The sequence below is a fragment of the Pinus tabuliformis genome, chromosome X (genome assembly GCF_031772625.1).
Source record: "Pinus tabuliformis cultivar Carrire ecotype Pingquan chromosome X, CPIR1, whole genome shotgun sequence".
NCBI classification, from domain to species: Eukaryota; Viridiplantae; Streptophyta; class Pinopsida; order Pinales; family Pinaceae; genus Pinus; species Pinus tabuliformis.
Genome location: NC_142308.1, coordinates 153,675,539 through 153,688,151, shown reverse-complemented (window position 1 = coordinate 153,688,151; position 12,613 = coordinate 153,675,539).

Here is a 12,613-nt window from a genome sequence, read left to right as displayed (position 1 = left end):
AACTAATGGCTGAAGAAAATTGCAGGATGTTGGACATGAATTTGATAAGCACAAACTCAGATGATAGACAAATAGGGGAAGAAACAGCTGAACTAGGACATGACCAGTTGTTGGCTGAAAATCTAGCTTCTTGTGGATGGTATTCTACAATAGTTAAATTTTTGCAGAAGCTAAAAATTCCTCCAGACCTTAGTTCAAGCCAAGCCAGGACTATTAAGCTCAGGGCAGCCAAGTTCTGCATCCATGAAAACCTGCTGTATTGGAGGGATCCATCTGGAATCCTTCTAAGATGTCTGGACAAAGAACAATCCATGGAGGTCATGCATTAGTTTCATTCTAGCATCTGTGGAGGACATCACTACTAGAAAACCACAACCCACAAGATCCTTAGAGCTGGGTATTATTGGCCCACTTTGTTTTCTGATGTCTTCTCATTTGTAAAATCTTGTGACAGGTGCCAGAGGTTTGAAGGGAAACAACAGTTGAAGTCCTTGCCCTTGAATCCAATACATGCCAATGGCCCTTTCCAGTAGTGGGGTTTGGATTTCATAGGGGAAATTAACCCACATTCCAGTGGCCAGCAAAGATGGATCTTAGTAGCCATTGACTACTTCACTAAATGGATTGAGGCCATCCCTACTAGGAAAGCTGATCACCATGTGGTCATGAAGTTCTTAACAGAAAATATTTTCACCAGATTTGGTTGTCCACACAAATTAGTCACAGACAATGCAGCAACCTTTAGGGCAAAAGAGTTGGTGGACATGTGTGACTCAATGGGCATTAAGCTAGTTCATTCCACCTCATATTACCCTCAAGGTAATGGTCTAGCAGAATCTTCCAACAAGAGCCTGATAAGGATAATCAAAAAGCTGTTGGAAGACAACAAAAGGAACTGGGATTCCAAGCTGAAGTTTGCATTGTGGGCTGACAGGGTAACCACCAAAAAATCCACAGGGAATTCTCCATTCAAGCTGGTATATGGCACTGAGGCTGTATTCCCAATTTAGTTAACCCTCCCTGTGGAAAAATTCTTGCAGGAAGAGCAGAATGAGGAAGATGACATGGCAAGGAGGATCAGTGATTTGGTAGAAGTGCATCAAATCAGAGATCAATTGGTTGAGAGGTCTGCAGCACATCAGAAGAGAATCAAGGAAGCCTTTGACAGAAAGGCAAAGATAGACAGTTTTCAAGTTGGAAACTTGGTTCTTAAATGGGATGCACTGAAAGAAAAGAAAGGCAACCATGGGAAGTTCGATGCTCTGTGGACTGGACCTTTTATTGTCACTCAGATCTAGGGGAACAATACTTTCATGCTACAAAGTGTGGAAGGAGAGACAGTTTTTGATGGCCCAGTTAATGGGCGATTTTTGAAAATTTATGTTGTTTAAGGTCTTCAGGCCTTAATGTTGTAAATATGTTGTTTTATCAGGTTTTAGTGTAGACTTAATTAGACTCCATGCCCAATGGAACGCTAGGAAATTTTGCTGATCTGGTTTTTGTAGGGAAGGCAGTGGTCTACAGTTCTTGAGACCTCATAGGGAGGATCTCATCCCCAAAAGGAGCCAGTGTTAGCTCTGCTATACAACACTGATTTTTCAAGGTCAGAGATGAGCTTGGTCTGCTTGGTTGAGCCTAAAAGGAAGCTCATAGTGGTCATTTTCCCTTCCTTCCTTCACTCCGCTTATTCTCCTTCACCTCTGTTTCCTATGTTTTTCCTCTAAACCTGCTATAAACCCCTTTTACTTTAAGCCCCAAGCACAAAGGCCTAAAACCACCATAGAACCTCATCCTTATAACCCCGCATGCTCATAAAACCCCTCTATTAATCTCAGTCATTGATTTCCTCCCGCCAATCTAACAGTTCCCGTCGCACCAGATGAAGCAACCTATGCAATCAAATCCCCACCATCAGATCATCTCTGCCAAGATCTGACGACCTTCGCACTTATCACACCCACAACTCACCCGAACGTTAGCGCACGATGAGAGTGGCTTTTCTCTCTCATCCGCTGCTACGTGTCGGCTGCTAAGTGGAATCACTCAGTCTTGTCATTTTACCACTTTATGCCCGAAGGCGGTGCGATCAATACCGTTTACCACCTAACCTATCCACCTGCCTGTTAAACTCCCATGCAACTTCATCGCCCAATCACCATTCGATCTATTTGCCCAAGATCCAACAGCCCTTATTCACCCCACTCCCACCTTGGCTGATATTCTCTGCCAAGCCATCTCCACTGTCCATTTCTTCGATCTGATGGCCAACCTTCCCCCTCATCCAACTCGTCCACTCACCCATGCAGTCCACATCCCTTGACCACTCTATTTGCCCAAAGGAGGAAGGTGACTAGCTTAGTATTACTAGTCGCAGTTGCTCCCCAACAACCATGTTTAACAAATAGCATGGCCAAGGGTGAAAAGGACAGAGCACGACCCTGTAGCTGCATTTATCAGTTATGGAACCCCACTAGTACGAACACTCCAACTGCCTAAGAGGATAGCACAGCACCTGAGTAGATCAGATTCATCCACTGTAACAAACAAACACAGTCAGAGACTCCATCAGGCAGTTAAATGTGGTTGGTGATCAATTATGACCTCTCCATACCTAAACTGGCTAAGAGCCCCTGTAATGTAAAATCTATAAATACCCTGAAACAAGATGTAATCAAGGTTGATGGTTGGCATTTTGATGTAAGGTTCAACTTCTGGAGACTATAGATATTTTTTCACTTGCAGTGTCTCATCTTCATTTCCAGCTAATACAAGCTTCTTTTGCTGTTAACTACTCACTTTCCATTTTCCTCAGTTCTAAGTTGTGCCTGATATGCTGTGTTCTTCAGCTCTTGATGTTTAGAATTAGATAGCTGTCATCCTATCTCTGTGTTAAAATCTTATATGCATCATTGGATGGGTGGTCCAGGTTTCTTTCTATCTTATGCAGGAGAGCTGTCATCCTGTCTTTGCATTAGTAGAATAGATTTGTAGGCTTCTTTACTGGTTGCATCCAACCATCACATGGTCTTGTGCATCTTCTGGTGTGGTCAGTATTCTCCATATTCACCAAATCTCTAAACTGTGAGTAGTTGGTGGTCTAAAGCCTTATAGTCTGAGGATGTTCACGCATGTCTAGAGTGAAACAAAGAAGAAGTGGTTTATTCGTCCATTGCAATAATAAGTTGAATTTATATGTTACCAGGCATCTTCGAGCTACAACCATAGGAGATTTTCTTGGAATCCTAACAAGACCAATGGCCTACATACTTGCATAACCTTCAATAGTGACATTCCATGACATTTTTCATGTTTCATTGCTTCAGAGATATGTGAAGGATTTTGATCATGTTATTGATTGGTTTGTATTGTAGGTAGAACCAGAAGGAGAATTCCATCCGAAACCTCAATGCATATTGTGGCGGAAACAACTCATGCTCTAGAACAGATCAATCAAGAAGGTTAAAGTGGAGCGTAAGCATTTTGGGCCTGATGAAGCTACATGGGAGATGACTAATTAGATGTGGGTTAAGTATCCTTCATTGTTTTACGGTCGCAGCAAATGAGGTTTTGGTATTTGTACATATTTATGTATGGTTTCTATTATAAATACCACAATGAGTTGTTTTATAAAGCTTGAATAAGTAATATGGTTGTCATGTTGTCATGTTTGTCATGATAGTTTTTCTTTTGAGTAGGTTGTTCATGTAGAAAATCTGATGTGTAGGTTAACCCAATAATACAATATAAATCAAAGCAGAAAACTATAACCTACTTTTACTATCAATTTGCGGAAGCTTAAAGATCGAGCTGAACAATATAAGCAAAAGAAGAAGAATCAATGCACAATACACATGGAAATACTTTGGGGAAAGCCTCAGCTAAAAACCCCACTATCTGTATTATCATACAAGGTGGAAATACATTGGAATTATACAAAGCCTTAGCTCTCACAGCTAGCTAGCTCTCAGTAAAATCCTCACAGATGCTCACATGCAATCTTAGCTGCTCTCCAACCTTCCTCTCTACCCTCCAAGATCCTATTTCCTTGCGCTGTTCCTCTGGGATGATTCTCCTTCAACCAAGTGGAAAACCTCTTTACCAAGTGGATGATCTCCTCATCTCACACATTGTCAGAACTGCACAATCCTCAAGGAATGATTCCTTGACCGCATGGATGAGTTTTCTTTATAAGAAAACACATGCAGTTGATAGTACATTGTCCTTGACTTTAATATCAGCTGGGTCTTTCTCAGAATAGACATGCATGAGTTTCCAATGAGGGAATATTCAGTTAACTAGAGTAGCATTAGTTGGATGGATCCATGCATCAACTGAATGTTAACTCTCTATTAGTTCCTAAAACAGTTTGGAACTAATTTAATTGGACTTAACTCAGTAAACTGAGTAAACTAATTACAACTCAAATATTAATCAATCTTATCTCCTTAATTTAAGGGGTAACTCTTGCATGACTTCAAAAAGACTTCTAACTTGAATTTCTTCAACTAATTAATTCAAAATGAATTAATTAATTATTTTCAAGTAGTTGTTAAGACTAAATTCAATTTTAATTCACAATTTAATTCAAGGAAAAATTAAATTGGAATATTCTTGTTTCCATATTTCAACACTCCCTCTCAAAAATAAAGGGATTATCTGCCACCCCGATCCTATCTCTATGGAAATTGAATTTACACTTTGACAATGCCTTTATCAAAATGTCAGCATCTTGCTCCTCTGTCGAAATATACTGCAGCAACTTGATCCTCCCATCATCAGCAGCTTGCTTTACCTTGTAAAGCCAACAGGAACTCACAACTCACTTGTTCTCCGGTCTCGGAACCACGTCCCAAACACTGTTACGAACTATGGACTCATACTCCTCCACTGTAGCATCAACCCAAATTGACTAGTGCATTGCTTCTTCAAAGGAAGATGGCTCGGTCTCAACACATTCCCCAGTAAGGGCCATGTATCCAATGTATCTCTAAGGTGACCTCCTCTGTTTGCGCTAAGAAGATGGTTCTCCCACATTCTTTCTCACATCCTCCAACAATCTGTCATCTTCTCTTCTGCACTTTTGTCAGACTCTGGAAGACTCTACTTGAGTGGATGTCTCCACTCCTAGAACCTCTACATGCAGCTGCTCTGCATCAATCTGAGGTTCCTCCTCCTTAAAGAACCAACAGTTCCTCCACAGCCTGTAGTTGGAGCTCCCTCTCAAGGGAAACTCGTATGTCCTTTTGCTCATCAAACTTGAGATCTTTGTGAACCACTATCCTCCGACTGGTAGGCAAGTACACACGATAGTTGTGAGGTGTATCAGTGTACCCCAAAAAAATCCCCAACTCTATTGTCGACTCAAGCTTCTTCCGTGCATCCTTTGTCCCACGGCAATATACCAATGAGCCAAAGATCCTGAAGTGACCCACCTCTGGTCTCTTACCGGAGAAAGCTTCCTCTGGTGTCTTCATCCCAAGTATGCGATGTGGGCATCTATTGTACAAATAGATTGTTGTGTTGCATGCCTTAGCCCACAAGTGAAGTGGTAGGCCTTGGTCTTGCAGCATTACCCGTGCTACCCCTAAAATAGTTCTATTCTTCCTCTCGGCCACCCCATTCTACTGTGGGTTATGAGGTGTTGTCAACTCTTGTTTAATTCCTTCCGCTACACATAAGTCCTTAAACTATTGAGAGACATATTCTCCACCGTTTTCGCTTCTCAAGGCCTTGATCTTCTTCCCTGTTTCTTTCTCGATCAAAGCTTTGAACTCACAGAACCTTGTGAAAGTTTGGTACTTCTTCTACATGAAATAAATCTAGCATTTACGAGAATAGTCATCAATGAAAATCACATAATACCTTTGCTTCATTGTTTATTCCGTCGAGAATAGTCCACACACATCAATATGAACTCGCTCTAAGATAGCCTTTGCTTGATTGTCTCGATCATGAAAGGAAGACTTGGTGTACTTTCCCAAGGTACAACCTTTTCATGTGTCAACTTGCTCAAGTTTACCTTTGGGAAGTCCTGTAGATATCTGTTGCACTATCTTCAAAGCCCCATGAAGCAAATGGCCCAACCACCTATGCCACAACTTGCCAATGTCTTGGCTTTGCACCAATTCTTCTTTCGTACACAATGCTGCACAATCATCTACCTCTAGTTTATAAAGATTCTTCACCTAAGTCCCTATCCTCTTGGTCTGGCCCATGGCTATGTGTCTTAGGAACACCTTTCCTTTACTAAAGACAACATTGTAGCCTTTTTCCTCCAACATCGCGACCGATACCAAGTTCTTCTTTTTGTGCTTGCACATACATCACATCTGTTAAGATGAAAGGAGCTCCATGCTCCCTCCGAAAAGCAATCGTGCCCACTCTTGAAACATTATACCTTTCGTCGTCACCCATCTCTATGTGCATCATGAGGTATTTCTCCTCGAAGGCACTAAATAAATTTTTATCACCGGTCATGTGGAATGAGGCTCCACTATCAAGATACCAGACACAACCCATCATCGATGACACCATGCATGCGATGAGGGTAAAGTCCATTTGAAAATGAGAGGCTAATGCCTCACCTTCCGATCCTTCTGAGGATCCCTTCTTGGACTTCTTCGATGGGCAATTAGTTGCATAATGTTCCATCTTGTGACAGTTAAAGCATCTTACTTTAGGCATGTCACCCTTCTTCCCTCCATGAGAAGAATTTGATTTGGAATGGGAAGCCTTCCCCTTCCCTTTCCTTTCCTTACTTTCTAAGGCCAAATTTTCTTCATCATCATTCTTGGATGAAGAACCATCTCGTGTGCTCCTCCTGATCTCCTCCTGTATAAGATCTTACCACTGTTGTTCCCAATCCGGTAGTTTCTCCCTTCCATTCACAGAGCCTTGGTAGCTATTCAAACTCTTTGGAAGGCCAAGGAGAGCGAGGCTCACCATATCATCATTGGAAATAGTTATTCCCACACTGCCAAGCTAATCTCTGCAAGTGGTGAGCTTGTTCATAAATGTGGAAATAGTATCGCCCTTCTCCATCTTGATTCTTCAAAGCTTATCCTAGAACGTCATTGGCCAATCTTGAAGTATGATATGAATTCGATTTGCACCTGCAACCCTGAACTTCAAACTTCTAATTATCTTCTCAGTATACTGTTCACAGCGCTGATACCATGTAGAAAATTTCTACAAATCCAACTATGATACCATGTAGAAAATCTTATGTGTAAGTTAACCCGATAATGCAGTATAAATCAAAGAAAAATAATATAACCTACTTCTATTATCAAATTGTGGAAGCTTAAAGATTGATCTGAACAATATAACCAGAAGAAGAAGAATAATGCACAATACACATGAAAATACTTTGGGGAAAGCCTTAGCTAAAAACCCCACTAACTATATTATCACACAAGGTGGAAATACATAGGAATTATAGAAAGCCTTAGCTCTCACAGCTAGCCAGCTCTCAATACACTGCTCACAGATGCTCACAGGAAATCTTGGCTTCTCTCCAGCTTTCCTCTCTACCCTCCAAGCTCCTATCTCCTTGCATTGTTCCTCTGGGACGATTCTCCTTCAACCAAGTGGAAAAACTCTTTACCAAGTGGATGATATCCTGATCTCACACACTGTCAGAACTGCACAATCCTCAAGGAATGATTCCTTGACTGCGTGCATGAGTTTTCTTTATAAGAAAACACATGCAACTGATAGTACATTGTCCTTGACTTTAATCTCAACTTGGTCTTTCTCAGAATAGACATGCATGAGTTTCTAATGAGGGAATCTTCAGTTAAATGGAATAGCACTAGTTGGATGCATGCATGCATCAACTGACCATTAACTCTCTATTAGTTCCTCAAAAAGTTTGGAACTAATTTAATTGGACTTAACTCAGTAAACTGAGTTAACTAATTACAACTCAAATATAACTCAATCTTATCTCCTTAATTTAAGGGATAACTCCTGCATGACTTCAGAAAGACTTCTAGCTTGAATTTATCCAACTAATTAATTCAAAATGAATTAATTAATTATTTCCAAGTAGCTCTTAAGACTAAATTCGATTTTAATTCACAATTTAATTCAAGGACAAATTAAATTGGAATATTCTTGTTTCCATATTTCAACAACTCATTATAAATATTGCAATGAGTTGGGTTATAAAGCTCCATGGGCAGTATGTTTTGGTCTTCAGTGGCTTTGCTGGTTGTAGGTGTCATAGAATATCGAGGTCAGTGTTCCCCTAAGGCGAGGGGTTTGTAACAACCTCGGGTTAAAATTTCATGTAATAATGTTAATAAAGGCAAAATAAGACCAAGGTCATGGGACATGTATTCCAAGTTGGATGTTGGGAAAAGTATCCTAGTGGGCATCACTTGTTGTGTATAATGGATAAGGGGAAATTGGAAAAGGAAATGACAAAGGATTTGAAAAGGAAAAGAGCCATTATTGGTATTTTATTTATGAAAATAAAGGAAAATAGGAGAAAAAGAAGGTGAAAGGTCACAGGTTTCATGTGAGGAGGAAATTGAAGGAAAATAGAGGGAAAATGAAGAAATTAGAGACATCAATAATAAAAAGACATCAGAGAATCAATTTGGGGCCTTTCCTCAGTTGATTTTTGGAATTGGTCTCAGAGAGGAGAAGAGCACCAAGAGGAGAAGGAAAACAAGCAAGTAAAGGAAGGACAAGGAAATTAGAGGAAGGACAAGAAATCAAAGGAAAGCAAGGATCAAGCAAGGAAAGGTTAGATCAAGTAGCTTTAGCAAGAATACTTGTAGGTAATAGGTTGGATGTATGATTTCCTAGCTAGTTTTTGCATTCAGTTATGTGCATGTGTGTATTAGTTCATTTGTTGTGATTGGCATGGGTTTTTTCGGGTTTCGATAGTGGTTTTAGAATTGTCTTGCCATTTATAAATAGCCATGGTGTGACGAGATTCTTTCTTGGTTGAGCTTTGGATTTCTGAAAGGTTTTGGATTCGAGTGAGGTGGTCTCAGGAAAATCCCAAGGGTTGGGGGTGGAGATGATTTTCTCGGAGAAGCCCTCAAGAGGTGGGTGGAGACAGGAAAACTCCTCAAGGGATGGTAAAGGAATTTTAAGGCATCCAAGCTCGGTTTGGTTTTGTGATCTTAGGACTGGTTTACATGAGATTATGCTATGGTGAGAGTGGAGGTGGTTTAACCTCTCGATTTCCTTGGTTCTTTATGGATTGGTTTATCCCATGAGATCCCACAATAATTCTTGGGAATATGGCACAGGGGTGACTAGTTGAAATAAATATTTGGTTCAGCCCAATTTATTGTCGGGTGGTACATGGAAATCCCTGACTTGGTTGGATTTTTTATATGGTTAATAAGAGCTAATTTTATCTTATATTTGATGAGTAATTATACTTGTTATTATGTGTCTTTAATGGTTGTTTTCTATCATTTTTATCTACCCTATTATATCCTGGTTATAAGCATGGTTATATGACAAATTTAATTATGCCTTTTATCACATTTTAATTAATGAATGTATGGTTAATGAATGCACGACCTAATTGATGTTATGACAACTATTGTGAGAAGCCATTGGTCCTTCTTGACAATTCTCAGATAAGTTTCATATCCCTATGTTTATATATGCATTCATGACATGTAGGTTGCATGTTCATCGTGTATTTTTATGGAATTCATGTCTTGGTTGGGAGGGGTCAGGTCAAGTCCTTGTTCAATTGTTTTTTTCTAGAATATTTATTTCTATGTTATTTATCATCTCTAGAAGATTCATTAAGTTCTAAATAGGGACCTGAGTCCTAACGCTTGAAACATGGCTCGGAATTCGGGGTTGCTGGCACAAAACTGAATAGAAAATTCCATAGTCACTAGGGAGCGGGCCTATGGGAATGACTCAAGGGTTATAGATGCTTGTAGAACTTGAAAAGGGAGCAAAAAAGAGCCCAAGTTAGGGAAAAAGAGAGTTAGCTTAGGGGTTGGACACTTGGAGGGGTTGGATAGCTCTTGGAAGTCCTGTAACACCTGAGGGAAGTCAGTAAGGTCTTAAGTTGTCAAGTCCCTTCTTAAGGTCATATATGAGGTTGAGTCTAATCATAGTGACCCTCAACTCATGTTACCCTAGGAAAACTGGTGAAAGTGAGTAAATGTGGGAGGATGCGGTTACAAAGTTGATTTATTCTTCTTTTGCAACACTCCTGATAACACTATGGAAAGATGATAAGAAACTTTTTGCATGACCACCATGTCAGTGGCATATCTCGGTAGCAAATGTGGAGCCTTCTGACTATGAAACACTTTTAGGTAAGTACCATTTGGTGAGGCAAACAAATCTGCGAGTTTTGAAACTGCTTCCATCGTCCCACCTGACATGCAAGGTGGCCCTTCCTCAAAGATCATCTATACAATGGAATGAGGAAGTGATTAGTTAGCTTTTAAATTACTCCTTTTTAGTTGCACTCTGAAAGTAGCTTGGAGTAAATGTGCATGGAAGTTTCTTTTGGTGAATAGGTTCAAATCATACCAAGAAATGAATTATGAGCACATATTGCATCCAGCAAGTAAGAATACATGTCGAATTTTGCTTTCTTAGGGTGGTTCTTAGCATTAATCACATGAATTCTCGACTATTGAGGCAAAAAATCTGACCAATTGAATGGTTTTCCTATTGGAAATACTAAGAGGGGGATGAATCAGTATTTCTTTTCAGTTGTTATTATTGCCAGTATATATTCTTTACAATCTTAATCAAAGAAATGATTTTATTAAAATATAGAAAAATATTGAGTACAATATCTGATGAATTTTTCCAAGCACTAACAAGGACTTTGATGAGGCTCCAACCTCTAGGGCTTCAACCCTATATTACCAAGGCACAAACCTTGAATTTAGAAGTGTAGAATTTTGTGGAATTTTTCTACAAATCAGCTAGCTCTGATACCATGTAGAACTTTCTCTACGAATCAACTAGCTCTAATACCATGTAGAAATTTCCCACCTGTAGATCACCTGGTAATGCAATGTACTAAAGCAAAACACTTGATCTACTTCTACAAACAATTTAGCTGAAGCTTATTCAACCATGAGCAACATCAATAAGAACACATATAATTGATAAGAAGGAATCAATCACACATAACACAGAAGAATTTACCCGGGGAAAGCACCTGCCTAAAACCCCATCTCTTTATTATCATACAAGTGGAAATATGCCTAGATTACACAAAGCCTTAGCTCGGAAGCTATCCAGCTCTCAGTACAATCCCTTTGTTGCTCATAAATAGTCAAAGGCTTCTCACAAACCTTCTCCTCTGCCCTCCAAGCCTCCTATTTCATTGTGCAGTTTCCTTGGGGTCCAATGCTACCACCTGTGTGAATTGGCCTCTTCACGCACTCACTAACCTCTGATCTAACTGCACAAACTTGAAGGACATGAATCCTCATCATGGATGAGCTTCCTTTATAGTAAAAATATTCATCCAAATGATAGTACACTATCCCTTCTCTGATCTCAACTGGGTCTCTGTCTGAACTGACATGCATCAGTTATCCATGAGTGAATACACAGTTATCTAAAAATAATAGTTGTCACATGCATGCAAGCATTAACAAACTATATTTTATTATTTTAAGAACTTATTAAAATAATCTAACTGGACTTGACTAGTTAGAACAAAGTTAACTGATTCTCTCATTATAGAACTCATACTTATTCCCTCAATCAATGTAGGAAACTAAGCATAAATTCCTCAATCAGTGGGACAACTCATGTGCATGCTCACAAAGACTTCAAATTCAAATTTCCTTCACTCTGTCAAGAAATGTTTAATTGTATTATACTGGTCCCAAGGACTTATTTACCAAACCTATCCCTGTAGTCTTTGTAACAGTTCATTGTTTTCCCTATGGCTTCACTTCGGGTTCGAGCCTTCTAAGATGAACCCGGTTAAAATATTTTTATTCACGTTTTGTCTTCGGCGTCCTTCTTCACTCGGCGTTCGGTTTCAGTTGCACCTTCAGTGTCTTCTAGACAGGGGCTTCTCGACCTTCGACTTCCTTTGTTCATGAGTTGTGAGTTGTTTCACTTTTTCTGTAATGGATACCCGAGATCAATGTTCTTCAACTTTAATGTTCTAGTGTATTTCTCCTCTGATCGACCTTTGGCTTCTTCTCCTTTGTTTCTTCTCATCCTTTGGCTTTCTTTGAGTTCACGAGTTGTGAACTATTACTTCCTATTCTGATGCCCGAGATCGATGCTTAAGGTGAGGTATTATAACTTGTATTTATACAGGTTTCCCAATACCCAAAAGACACGTTCATTTGGAAGGAGAGGTCGACTTATGGATATTCATCCAATTACTCATAAACTCATTTTATTTATGGAAAATTTCATAGGAGATATTGTACCCAATGAGGTCCCACATCCACGTGATCAATCACAATCACAATTTTCATAGGTCCCGCAATCGCAACCTTTAACATTACCGATGTAACATAGCCAATACTCATACTGTCAATGAAGCAAATTTGATATAATGTTAAATAGTTGTCAATAAATCCATCAGGTCCATAGCTCCATCACAATCGGTGGTCCATCAGGTTTATCA